This window comes from Sinohyriopsis cumingii, chromosome 4 (genome assembly GCF_028554795.1).
Source record: "Sinohyriopsis cumingii isolate HCF-2022 chromosome 4, ASM2855479v2, whole genome shotgun sequence".
NCBI lineage: Eukaryota > Metazoa > Mollusca > Bivalvia > Unionida > Unionidae > Sinohyriopsis > Sinohyriopsis cumingii.
The window spans coordinates 39,316,560-39,328,019 of record NC_142964.1 but is presented as its reverse complement, the minus strand read 5'-3'; the positions used below and the strand labels follow the sequence as shown (position 1 = coordinate 39,328,019).

At 36.1% G+C, this 11,460-nt stretch overlaps 1 non-coding gene across 1 annotated transcript; it reads left to right on the top strand.

The window, feature by feature from the left end:
* The first annotated feature begins 1,109 nt into the window (after window positions 1–1,109).
* On the top strand, window positions 1,110–1,191 carry Trnas-cga (transfer RNA serine (anticodon CGA)). The gene has a single exon. It is a non-coding gene; the product is annotated as a tRNA-Ser (tRNA).
* The last annotated feature ends 10,269 nt before the right edge of the window (window positions 1,192–11,460 follow it).

Here is an 11,460-nt window from a genome sequence, read left to right as displayed (position 1 = left end):
TTCAAATCTGATTACACCCATGATCGCAAACATCGTTATAATCTGCTCGTTTCATTAAAACGGAATTTTCAGTGTAAAAGACGACCCTGCTTGCCCGTTAATTCTAGTTCCTGGACAAGTCCATTTTCAGCCAACGGCTGTCTGCATGACTACACATATATCTACACTGAGTCATAGATGGAAAACATTACGTCGTCAGTTTCTGATATTTACAATGTCGATCCAGCAAACGAACAGAATGACAAATAAAACTTTGCATTTAACATGGATGTAACAAGCGGTATAATTTCTATGATATGAGTGCAAAGAGACATCAAACTAAACTCTCAAAATTATGGTAATTTACGGAATTAATCGACAGTTACCGAATAGGATGAACTACGTCACCCTGTAGGCTGATGACAATAAACTCATCCATAGTATACGCAATATGGCGCCGTATTAGTATGAAAAGTCCGTTATGCATGAAATACGCAGAGAATGCCAGTGATATGGCCACGTTGTTCACAGCCAGGTTAGAAATTATAAACCAATGAATGAATTGACCAAGTTCTGTGCACTTTTCATCACATTAGAAATTTCCTTTATTGAAAATGGTAAAGGTTCACACAAACAGGCTATAGACTCGCACGGGTGGGCAAACTACGGCCCGCGGGCCGCATGTGGACCGCCAAGGGTTTTCATGCGGCCTAGGAACAAGTCATCATTCGCACTGACTCTGTTTATGTTACTCTGTTTATCAAATAAATGTGCTTCTTTTGAAGTTTAAGTTTAAGTTTTCAAATAATAACAACATATTAACAACTGAAAATTAATTACATGTTATTTAGAAAAACCTTCTGTTTTTGCTATTTCAAATATTAATTATTTCACTTAATGAACTATGCGGCCCGCGACAAGGTGTAAATTTGTGTATGCGGCACTTGCACTGGAAAGTTTGCCCAACTCTGACTATAGAGTGATCTCCATCTTGCTTGCGCATAACTATAAAATAACTGCATTCACTATGAAAAACAGACACATGATTGTGATGCGGAAAAGTGAGATAAATTCCTGTAAGAACTCCAAGAATGAAACGAAATGAAAATGTGCGTATTATAGTTATAGAAGTCGTCGTGGCCGAGTGGTTAAGGCGATAGACTCGAAATCTATTGGGGTCTCCCCGCGTAGGTTCGAATCCTACCGGCGACGATATATTTTTTTTCTATGCATCAAAGGTGATAGTAGAATACATCAGTCGGATAAAAGATGAAAATTTTCCTCGATGACATAGGAAAATGTTTTTACCTATAACCTATGATTTTCTTCATGAGTTGGCTGAAAATAGACTTGTCCAGGAACTAGAATTGACGGGCGAGCACGATCGTCTTTTACACTGAAAATTCCGTTTGGAATCAAACGAGCAGATTGTAACGGTGTTAGGGATCATGGGCCTAATCAAATTTGAAAAGTAGAATGTCTTCATATGCATTTTTAATAAGTGTCAGTATCAATAGGTTCAGTCCTTCTATAAATAATTGATAACACGACTATGATCAGAGTTTGTTTTCTTAATGTAATTCACATTTTAAAAAAATCCATATGCATTACTGTGACAAAACCGAATGCAATTTAATAAATCATATTACATTGAAAAATCTGTCATTGCAAAACTCAAAACTCATCAAGAACCACATACATTTATTTAGGCAGCTCCATGTTAATGTGTCTGTCTTTGTCTTTCCCATTAAAGTATTCATTCAGGCATACGTTTTGCGATCAAAGTGAGAAAAAACGTTTCACGTACTAAATCCTTTACATATCACTGCACATATATGTACATTTGTCTCTCTCTCTCTCTCTCTCTCTGATATATAATCACACCTAGGTTTAATTTGATACCTAATGATCTAATAGTGTGAGTGACATCTTGGATACGTTTCATTGATGTTGTACTTTTCTTGAAAGCTTTCAAATTCAAGAAATCTTCCTTGGTAAGTGAAGACATCTCTAATATCAATAATGTTATATTCAATCAGTTTCTTGTAAATGATGAGTACTTTGTTTACTATTGCTAGTGTGTTCATCAACAAGTTCGTGGTCATAAGATCTTCTCCTGCTTTGAGGTTTATGTCTTTGCATTAAAATTTACAAGTAGGTAAAACATAACATCAAAGAATATTCTCCTTCTCATTTGAAAACTTTTCGGCAATTTCATCTCATAATATGACACTATTTTTGATCTCGCTTATTTCTTGTTCAAACAAGTAAACAAATTTCCTTTTAGTTGTAAGAATCCAAGTTATTTTAGAGTTAATAAATGCAAACCCACCTTTGTAGATGCTATGAAACATAGTCTCCATTTCTTATATTTACTTTGATTTCCACATAAATTTTGAAAATATTTTATTCACATCGCTCATAAAAGTTTGCATTTGCATTGCTAAGGAGTCCTAAAAAAATCGATTTAATTATGAATCACATGGGTCTTTAAAACTGTTATTATAACAATTGGTGTTATGGTTCGTTCATCCCAATTAAAAAATAAACTTCATTGTCATGTCGTTTTATTTGCATAGTCTGAACACTTAATATCAGTAGAATAAATTCCGTAACACATTCCAATTTTAACCTATGATTAAATATATCTGTACTGTATGTCTTACTTCTTATTTTGATGATAATATCGAGCTTCCGACCTGAGATCGTCGAAATAAATCTAGGTAATAAATCATTGGAAGATTCGAAAGAACCATCAAGAATTAAGATAATATCATCTGCGAACTGTGCGAATAAATACCCAGTTTCCAGTACTTTAATACTATTAATATTCTTATTATCCTTTAAATGTTATCGATAAAATTTCTGCACATGTTAAGAATAGATATGGAGATGGTTGGTCATCTTGTCTACAGCCTTCGGAGATATTGTTTTCATGTCTATTTAAATATTTACAAATTTGCGTACATATAATAAAATCCCAAACATCTTTAATCAACATCAATATGGGTTGCGTCATCCATCTTCTTAACTGGTAGTAATATTATTAGTAACTAGTAGTAATAATGTTAGTAGTTTCCATACGAACCACTCAAAATTGTCATGCAACGGCATCGTGGCAATTGACCTGTACCCGGGTGCGCTGTATTATATAGCCCTTTAGTTAATTTTACTATAATTACTTGCATGTTTTCTCATTTCTCTGAAGCGTACTCTATCTCCAAAGTACATCGGATATTTACAATATTATGTTCTGTCGATTTTTGTCATTTATAAAAGTTTCAATAAAGGACTTAATGGAAGATAGTCCTGAATTTCACTCAGAATTTCAACCAATATGTCTTGATACATCACGTGGTGTAGTGTTGTAGTTAGACAATATATTCCTTTACTCCCCTGCTCGCGCTTGCGCCTGCGAAAGTTCAGTATATGCTCTTCGTCATCAAAGAACTTTGCACTCAATATAAGGACGTTTCGACAGAATATGAAATTTTCCGTTTTACTGCATGAGACAGGGATAATAACACCACATATACAGTTACTTGTATATAATACAAGGACAAAAGTATATCATATATGGAAGTTTGAGCATCATAAAAGGACGAAACTTCATAGAAAGCGAAAATCACCGCAGATAAAGGTGACTGTACATGATATAAGGACATGAAACGGTATATATATTGTGAGATATTTGCAGATGACATTATGACGAAAGTACATCATATCAAGAGGTTTGTACATAATATAGTTAAAATGTTCATCTAAAACAGATCTGGAGTTCCATAATGAGAGGCAAATCTCATTTCAGTAGAATTTGTAGAGAACGCAAATGTCTATTTACTCATTTTACACAACATGACATTCCCATGATGTCACTCAAAATGTATCCCATGTGATCATTAGATACGTTGTCCGATGTGTTAAACACGTATTACAACTTGATTGTTACAGCAAAGACGAGTGTGTGTTCTTTTCACGGCATCGTAAGTTGCATGACGTATTACTTATTTCTCGGATAAGTTCTCATCGAATCATGTCTGGTGTTAAGGTTTTTCTCTCCTTTGCAGGGTCAGAAAAATGCAATCCTCCACAGTTAAAGTCTCGGTTAAATCATTTCAAAGCGATGGCCAAAATTAGAAATGATCGCGCCTATAGGATTCTCTATTTAATGTGTACAATATGCATTCTGGACGTAATCCAAAAGTAATACGTCGCTGATAGAATTTGAACATACATACATGAAAATCTAATTTTCATTTCGAACAAGGGGCCATGACAACTTCTTTAGCGTGGCAATTTCCCTATATATTATTTACAGAACCTTGATTACTTCCTTGAACTGGAAATATTGAGTTCTCACCCATCGACTTGAATGACTCAATACTAATTAGTCTATATTCTATACTGCTGTGTCTTCTGCATGAGAAATAGTGTATGTATGGTGCGAACAAAGATCCGTTTGGATCTCCGGGTCTTCTGTTAATTTTCAAAAGCATCTTAAAGTTATTCCAACTTTACTTGCGCATAGCTACAGTATAGGTGACATTGTCCAGTTTCGTAAATTGGCCCGTGGCAAATTTCTTAACTTAAGGCTATGGTGGGACTTTTTCAGTATTATTGTTTCCTATTTAAAGATATGGATCTATTTGTGAACTAGGTGTTTCGGGCTTGTGTTTTTCTTGAAATAGATGTCAGGCCTGTACACCTTCCATAGTTCCTCTGCAATATGTTGATAGTGAATTACCAATAGTTGGCTAGGAAGAAGAGCTAGCCTCCCATAGCAGTAAACACAAGGGTTCGGGTCAAGGAGAATATCTCAAAAAAACGGCTTGGATGACAACTATTTTCAATTTCATCAGCCTGTTCAATACACACTATTTTGCAGAACTGTCATCTAGAAAAAGGTGTTTGTTTGCACCGTGAGCATCATACGGTGTCAAAAATGACCTTCGGACATAAAAATTGCAGGTATAAATTTGGGATATGGGTGCATAAACGGCTTCTGTTATGAACTGCCATTGACTTCTCTGGTCAAGTGGATAATATTCTTATGCTTTGTTGTAATATACACTGCTGTCTGGCATTTCTGCGCACCTAAGGTTTTCGTTTCCAATACTGAAGCAAAACGCATATCGAATTCGAGCGATTGACAAATATAAAATACAGCAATGCTTACCATTTGAAAAGATGCATTTATCACCAGAATATTCTGTTCAAAATAATATTTATTTTGGACACAGAGGATACCACCCCCCTGTTTTCCTGAATCGCGATATGTCGGCCTATTCTGCGCATAGCTTTGAAAAGATGTAATGTTTATCCATCTTGCAATAGAAATGAAATATATTACTTTGCACTGTTTCTGTCAGCAGTTCAGTTGAGTAATTAGGTCAGATTTATAGCTAGTTTTTAAAATTCAACGTAAAAATGCCAATAAATGGCAAGAGATAATAAGCAAACTAAACCGATGTTTTGTAAAAAGAGTTAGTAAAGTTCAACATTTTATGAAAAATAAGCTATTACGTGGAAGAGAAACAACAATGAATAGGATGTAATGTGTTTACAACGTCTTGTTAATTTGGAAAAATGACTACAGAATTTAGACACAGGCAATACGCCAGGGAATTTGTTGAGAAATTATGTTCTAGCGGAAAGTACTTGGGTAGCAGACGATTTTGTACGTGTGGGACAAATTCTTGCAAAATTGGAAACTTGGATTAAAATACAGTTTTGTTTCAAGGCCCACATTTCCATCTTTGATATAATGTATTTTATTTGTATGATTCTAAAAGATGCATAGTAAATCGAAATTTCTGGGTTACAGATTCAAGAAGGTCATGGAGTGGGTCTTCACGTTGCCATTTAGAAATCACATTTTTATGTGCATTTCGAGTCTCAATGTGGGATATTTTTGTGCACTTTCTGAATATGACTTTTCTTAATTAATGTACGATTGTTCTTTCTGGATACAAAATGGAATTTTGACCCAAAATAGCGCGTGATCCAATGTTTACAGAAATGACGTATCGTTGCGCAGAATTACCCGACGTGAAGAATTGGACGACATCGCGAGTAGGTATCCAAAAAGATGGACTCTTTTGACCTCACTTGATTCTTTATGATTTTTGTTATACTAGGTCGTTGATTGCGGTATTAAATTTGTACATAAAACCTGGCCCCTGCCCCCTATCACTCCCTTTACAATGAAAGACAGATACATTATTGTGATCTTGAAAGATATAGTATTTCCTGTAACAACTTCAAGAATGAAACGAAATGAAAATGTGCTCGACGTAGACAGGATATCGTCGTGGCCGAATGGTTAAGGGGATAAACTTGAAAAGTATTGAGTAGGTTCGAATCCTACCGGCGACGAAATGATTGTTTTAAATCATCTTAAAAGGCAGCGATTAAATGTGAATATAGTATGTGCATAAATTAAGACCACAATTTAGGAAAGTGTCAACCAAAAATACAATAATTATTGGTAAAAATTTGAAATTGAAATTCATTTTCAAAAACTGAACAGAAAATCGGCGGGAAAACATCAGTTTCAAATAATTGGATGGAAATATAACAAGGGTTTGTTATACTAAATTATGTATAAAATGATTTACGACAGAAATTAATTTCATTCGTGAAATAAAAATATAGATTGATACTGTTAGCAAAAGCGTACTGGGTCCTTTTTGCAGACGGTAAAATGAGTTACAAGACAAAATAATCTCATTTTAGAAATAGCAATTCTTATAGGTTACTGCATTTGTATGGGAAAATATGAACGAGTTTTGGGATGGAATACTGCAACGAGTTCATATTTTCTCATACAAATGCAGTAACCTTTTTATTATACGCTCATTTTTTTCATTCTACCTAAGGTTTAATTATATAAACAAAATACATTTCAAGAAACAACGTAAATGAATGAATGCCGTATTCCAAACTAAATACACAAGCGCAGATTTGTCATTACACAATGACATCATTATTAATGCGCACATAACTCCGCCCAGATAAATATGAACTTAGTCGCGCGCTCGACATAACTTTCGAAAGAAAATGGCGTGTCTAGTTAAAATTGAAATTTGCAGTCATATTGTGAATGAATGCGCATTGAAACAGCTTTTCCATTTGAGCTGGAATGAATATATTTTTGGTATTTTGTTTCGATTCGACGAAGTTTGTGATTTTGGACTGGATTCATCTGTGCAAATTATACATGAAATACATCGGATTGAAGTGGCGCGGGAGAAGCGTGTTTACGTCTGCAAATGTGTTTCTGTTTCTGTCATTGAATGTTTGAAATCATAACGTGAGAAAAATATTAAGTCTTTCAATTGCAATTAGCAAAAAGATGCTATGGAACTTAATGCTTATTTCATTTTGAGTACAGTAAGGAGGATGCAGTTGCACTTATCATCGAAATTACAGCACAATTTCGAAATGTGTAACCGAGATTGAAAACATATGACATGGCTCATGTAATTCGGATTTGCAGAATTAAGAAAAAACATTTTGACGAAATTCAGGATGTAAAACTAAGTATATTTTATTTTGCCATTCTTATCACCAGCTAAAGAAGAGAGTATATGCCTTGCCAGTTGTATGTTATTTGTAAGGACCTAATCTTCCGTCTTTTATATAACGTAGCTAGCCTAAATCAGTAACATTGTATCAGCGCGGAATGTGCCAAAACAGCTGGGGTTTTTGCAGTCCACGAAACTGTTTTAGTTCATTCAGAAACAAATTTAAACAACCACAAGGTAAAGAGCCTCTTACGAGAGTGTATATGATTTGTTTACAAATCAAAAGTGCTGGTGTCTGCGTCATTGTTTGTTTACAATAGAAAGTAGTTCCCTTATTCACGTGAATGCTATATGTGTATTGTCGCGCGCGTTCAGTATCGGGGAATATTGAACGATTCTGACAATGTAAAGTTAACGGAGAAAAAATGAGCATATAATAATAATCGATACTGTTAGTATAAACGTACTGGGTCCTTTTCACAGAAAGTAAGTCCTTATCGAGAAAAGGACCTGTTATTTTATAGTCATGATATATTAGTAAAAGGCGAAAATGACGTCATTAACGGAGCAAGACATCAGCTTACCTTTCTAATGTTGTTGTTGTTGTAGGGTTTAACGCCATTTTTCAGCACACGATAGGCTATACATGGTGGACAGTATTAATGGTGGAGGCAGTACCCGGGAAAACCGCCGGAAAGAACCACCGACCCACGAGAAGCTACTAGCAAGCTTTCTCACATACCCACAATTGGCCGAATCTGAGACTCGAACCTACGCAGACAGAGGTGAGGTGGCAGTGATCCGTAACGGAGAGCGCTTTAGACCACTCGGCCACTCGGTACCCCTACCTTTCTAAACCATGGTCACAAATTTGTTGACACTAAGTTCACAAAAAACATCAAAAAGCAATGTCTCGCATACAAAATTAACATTTCACATAGCTTAGAGCATTGTTGTCCTACCCGCGGCCCGTTGGCCGCATGCTAATGTTAAATGGCCCTCCAGAACTCGAGCAACTATATAGTCGTTGCTTTTCAGTTTTCTGCTGCGGTCCTGGGCTTCAAGAAAAACATTTTTCAGTGGCCATTGGTGTCAAAAGGGTTGGACAGCACTGTCTTAAGAAGATATCCTGGGTATTTATATCTCACTTTGCTCTCACGAGTGGGAACATGGGTCCTTCCCATTTGAATTGCTTTGTGACCAGCACAACATGTCGACGTGCCGTTTCATAATTCCAGGATACGAACACGATCTGATATAGCCTCATTTAGTCTTAAGGCTTTGGCCATTTTGTTTGTAAGGCTGTGGATGTGTTAGGGTTATGGGTAATTGGTGGGACATTTTCAAAAAGGTCCAGGCAACAACGACAATTTTGCATACACAGAGAGGTGATATAATATAAAACAAGATTTATTTAAGGTCGACATGATTTCAAACAACAGTTCAACATATATTCTAATGACCTTTTTATACCGACATTACATAAAACAAATGAGTCTTTGCAACAAGCATGATTTGCACGACATACAGACACAGCAGAATACATAGGTATATCTGGACAAAGCACATTGAGCATAACTTGAAACATGAACAAGCAAAGCATCTTAAAAGGCAATGATTAAATGTGAATTTAGTATGTTGATAAATTAAAACGACAATTTAGGAAAGTGTCAACCAAAAACAAAAATAATTATTGGTAAAAATTTGAAATTGAAATTAACTGCAGTAGTACCAAATTAGAACTAAAAAATCATGCTGTAATTTAGCTAAAACGTTGTTGAAATAGAAAGGAGCTAAGCGTAGGGCACTTAATGGTAGTTATATAAAGAGCGATATGTAATAAAATAGAAAATATTACTGATACGAACTGTACAAAGTAATAGTACGAGGGTCGAACCCTGAAAAACCCGTTTTTATTTAAGTCCAATTTCTCAAGACAACTAGTCCGAGTTTCCTCTGACCCTTGCCACCCCATTTTTGATATTTGGACAGTTATGTTGGGGTTTAGGGTCAGAGCGCATTCCCTATCGAAAAGTTGGAATTCGACGACACCATTTGGTGTCGGCATAGGGTAGCCGCTTTCTAGCCGATCCAGCACACTTAAACGAACTTTCATCGAGATATACCTGCATGAAATCGATAGGAATATGATTTATTTTCTCAAAAATCGTTGGCATAGCAGTTGTCATGTCTTTAATCCGCTGACAGACGAGACGAAAGTACGTCGTTACTGAAATTTGACCTGGATCTGGTCATTTGCATTCCGAGACATATGACTATACAACTCTCGGAACCTATATGTCAATGACATCAGAGGTCATATAGTCACGTGATATCGACATTAAGCCTATTTCCGAAGTTGTTGTACATAGAATGTGGACATATTATATAGAAGTCACTTAATGTTTGTAAATAAATATAATGCACACTTAATTCTCAACATATTTATTCTGAGAACTACGAACAGAAACCTGTCGGTATCGCAGCAGGGTGGAGAAAACCATTTTCAAGAAGCACCGAGCACGTGTCAGCGATGTTTTTTGTTGGTGTCACGTGACTACCACATTGACACGTGCTCTTCGTAGTGAATCTGGATTTCTTCAAATTTCTGCAACATTTACAGATTTTCGTCGTTGTTTTCACTTTTCGATAGGGAATGCGCTCTGACCCTACAACCCAACATAAATGTCCAAATATCAAAAAATGGGGTGGGAAGGGTCAGGGGAAACTCGGACTACAAGACAACATGCAACTTTATTTGCTGCTTTCGATCAGTTCAACAGATAGCACAGAAAGAGCTCAAACGAGTCATCTAACATGCCATAAGCTCTTCATAACTGCATCTATATGTTTGCTTTCATGAAGAACCTTCTCCCAGTCTTCATGATAACGTAACAAGCGTCAATGGCCTTTACGATTAGAACCCAACTGATTGTTAAAAATGTTCTCAACAAATGATGCTAACTAGGCTGATATCTGAACCAGCTTGGATAAGATGGGTAAAATGCTGACAGGTTTATAAATACTACCACAGCCCTTTATCACCAGCGTGAACCACTGCTCAGATTTCCAGGGTATATGATATACTGCTTTCTCTACTGCATACGAAATGGTGCATGTATGGTGCGAACAAAGTCCCGTTTTGATCTCCGGGTCTTATGTTGATTTTCAAAAGCATATTATAGTCTGACTATCCCTTCCAGTTTGTTTTGTATCACCCTACCGATTTAGAAACCGAAAAACACAAATGAGATAAACGATGCGGAGAACTTAGCTCATTTATTGATTTATAATTTCAAACCTGATTACGCTCATGATCCCTAACACCGTTATAATCTGCTCGTTTCATTCAAAACGGAATTTTCAGTGTAAAAGACGACCCTGCTCGCCCGTTAATTCTAGTTCCTGGACAAGTCCATTTTCAGCCAACGGGTGTGTGCATGACTACACATATATGTACATTGAGTCATAGATGGAATACATTACGTCGTCAGTTTCTGATATTTACAATGTCGATCCAGGCAAACGAACAGAATGACAACTACAAATTTGCATTTAACATGGATGTAACAAGCGGTATAATTTCTCTGCTCATGAGTGCAAAGGGACATCAAACTAAACTCTCAAAATTATGGCAATTTACGGAATTATTCGACAGTTACCGAATAGGATGAACTACGTCACTCTGTAGGCTGATGACAATAAACTCATCCATAGTATACGCAATATGGCGCCGTATTAGTATGAAAAGTCCGTTGAGCATGAAAGACGCAGAGAATGCCAGTGATATGGCCACTTTGTTCACAACCAGGTTAGAAATTATAAACCAATGAATGAATTGACCAAGTTCTGTGCACTTTTCATCACATTAGAGATTTCCTTTATTGAAAATGCTAAAGGTTCACACAGACTATAGAGTGATACCATCTTGCTTGCGCATAGCTATAATATAACT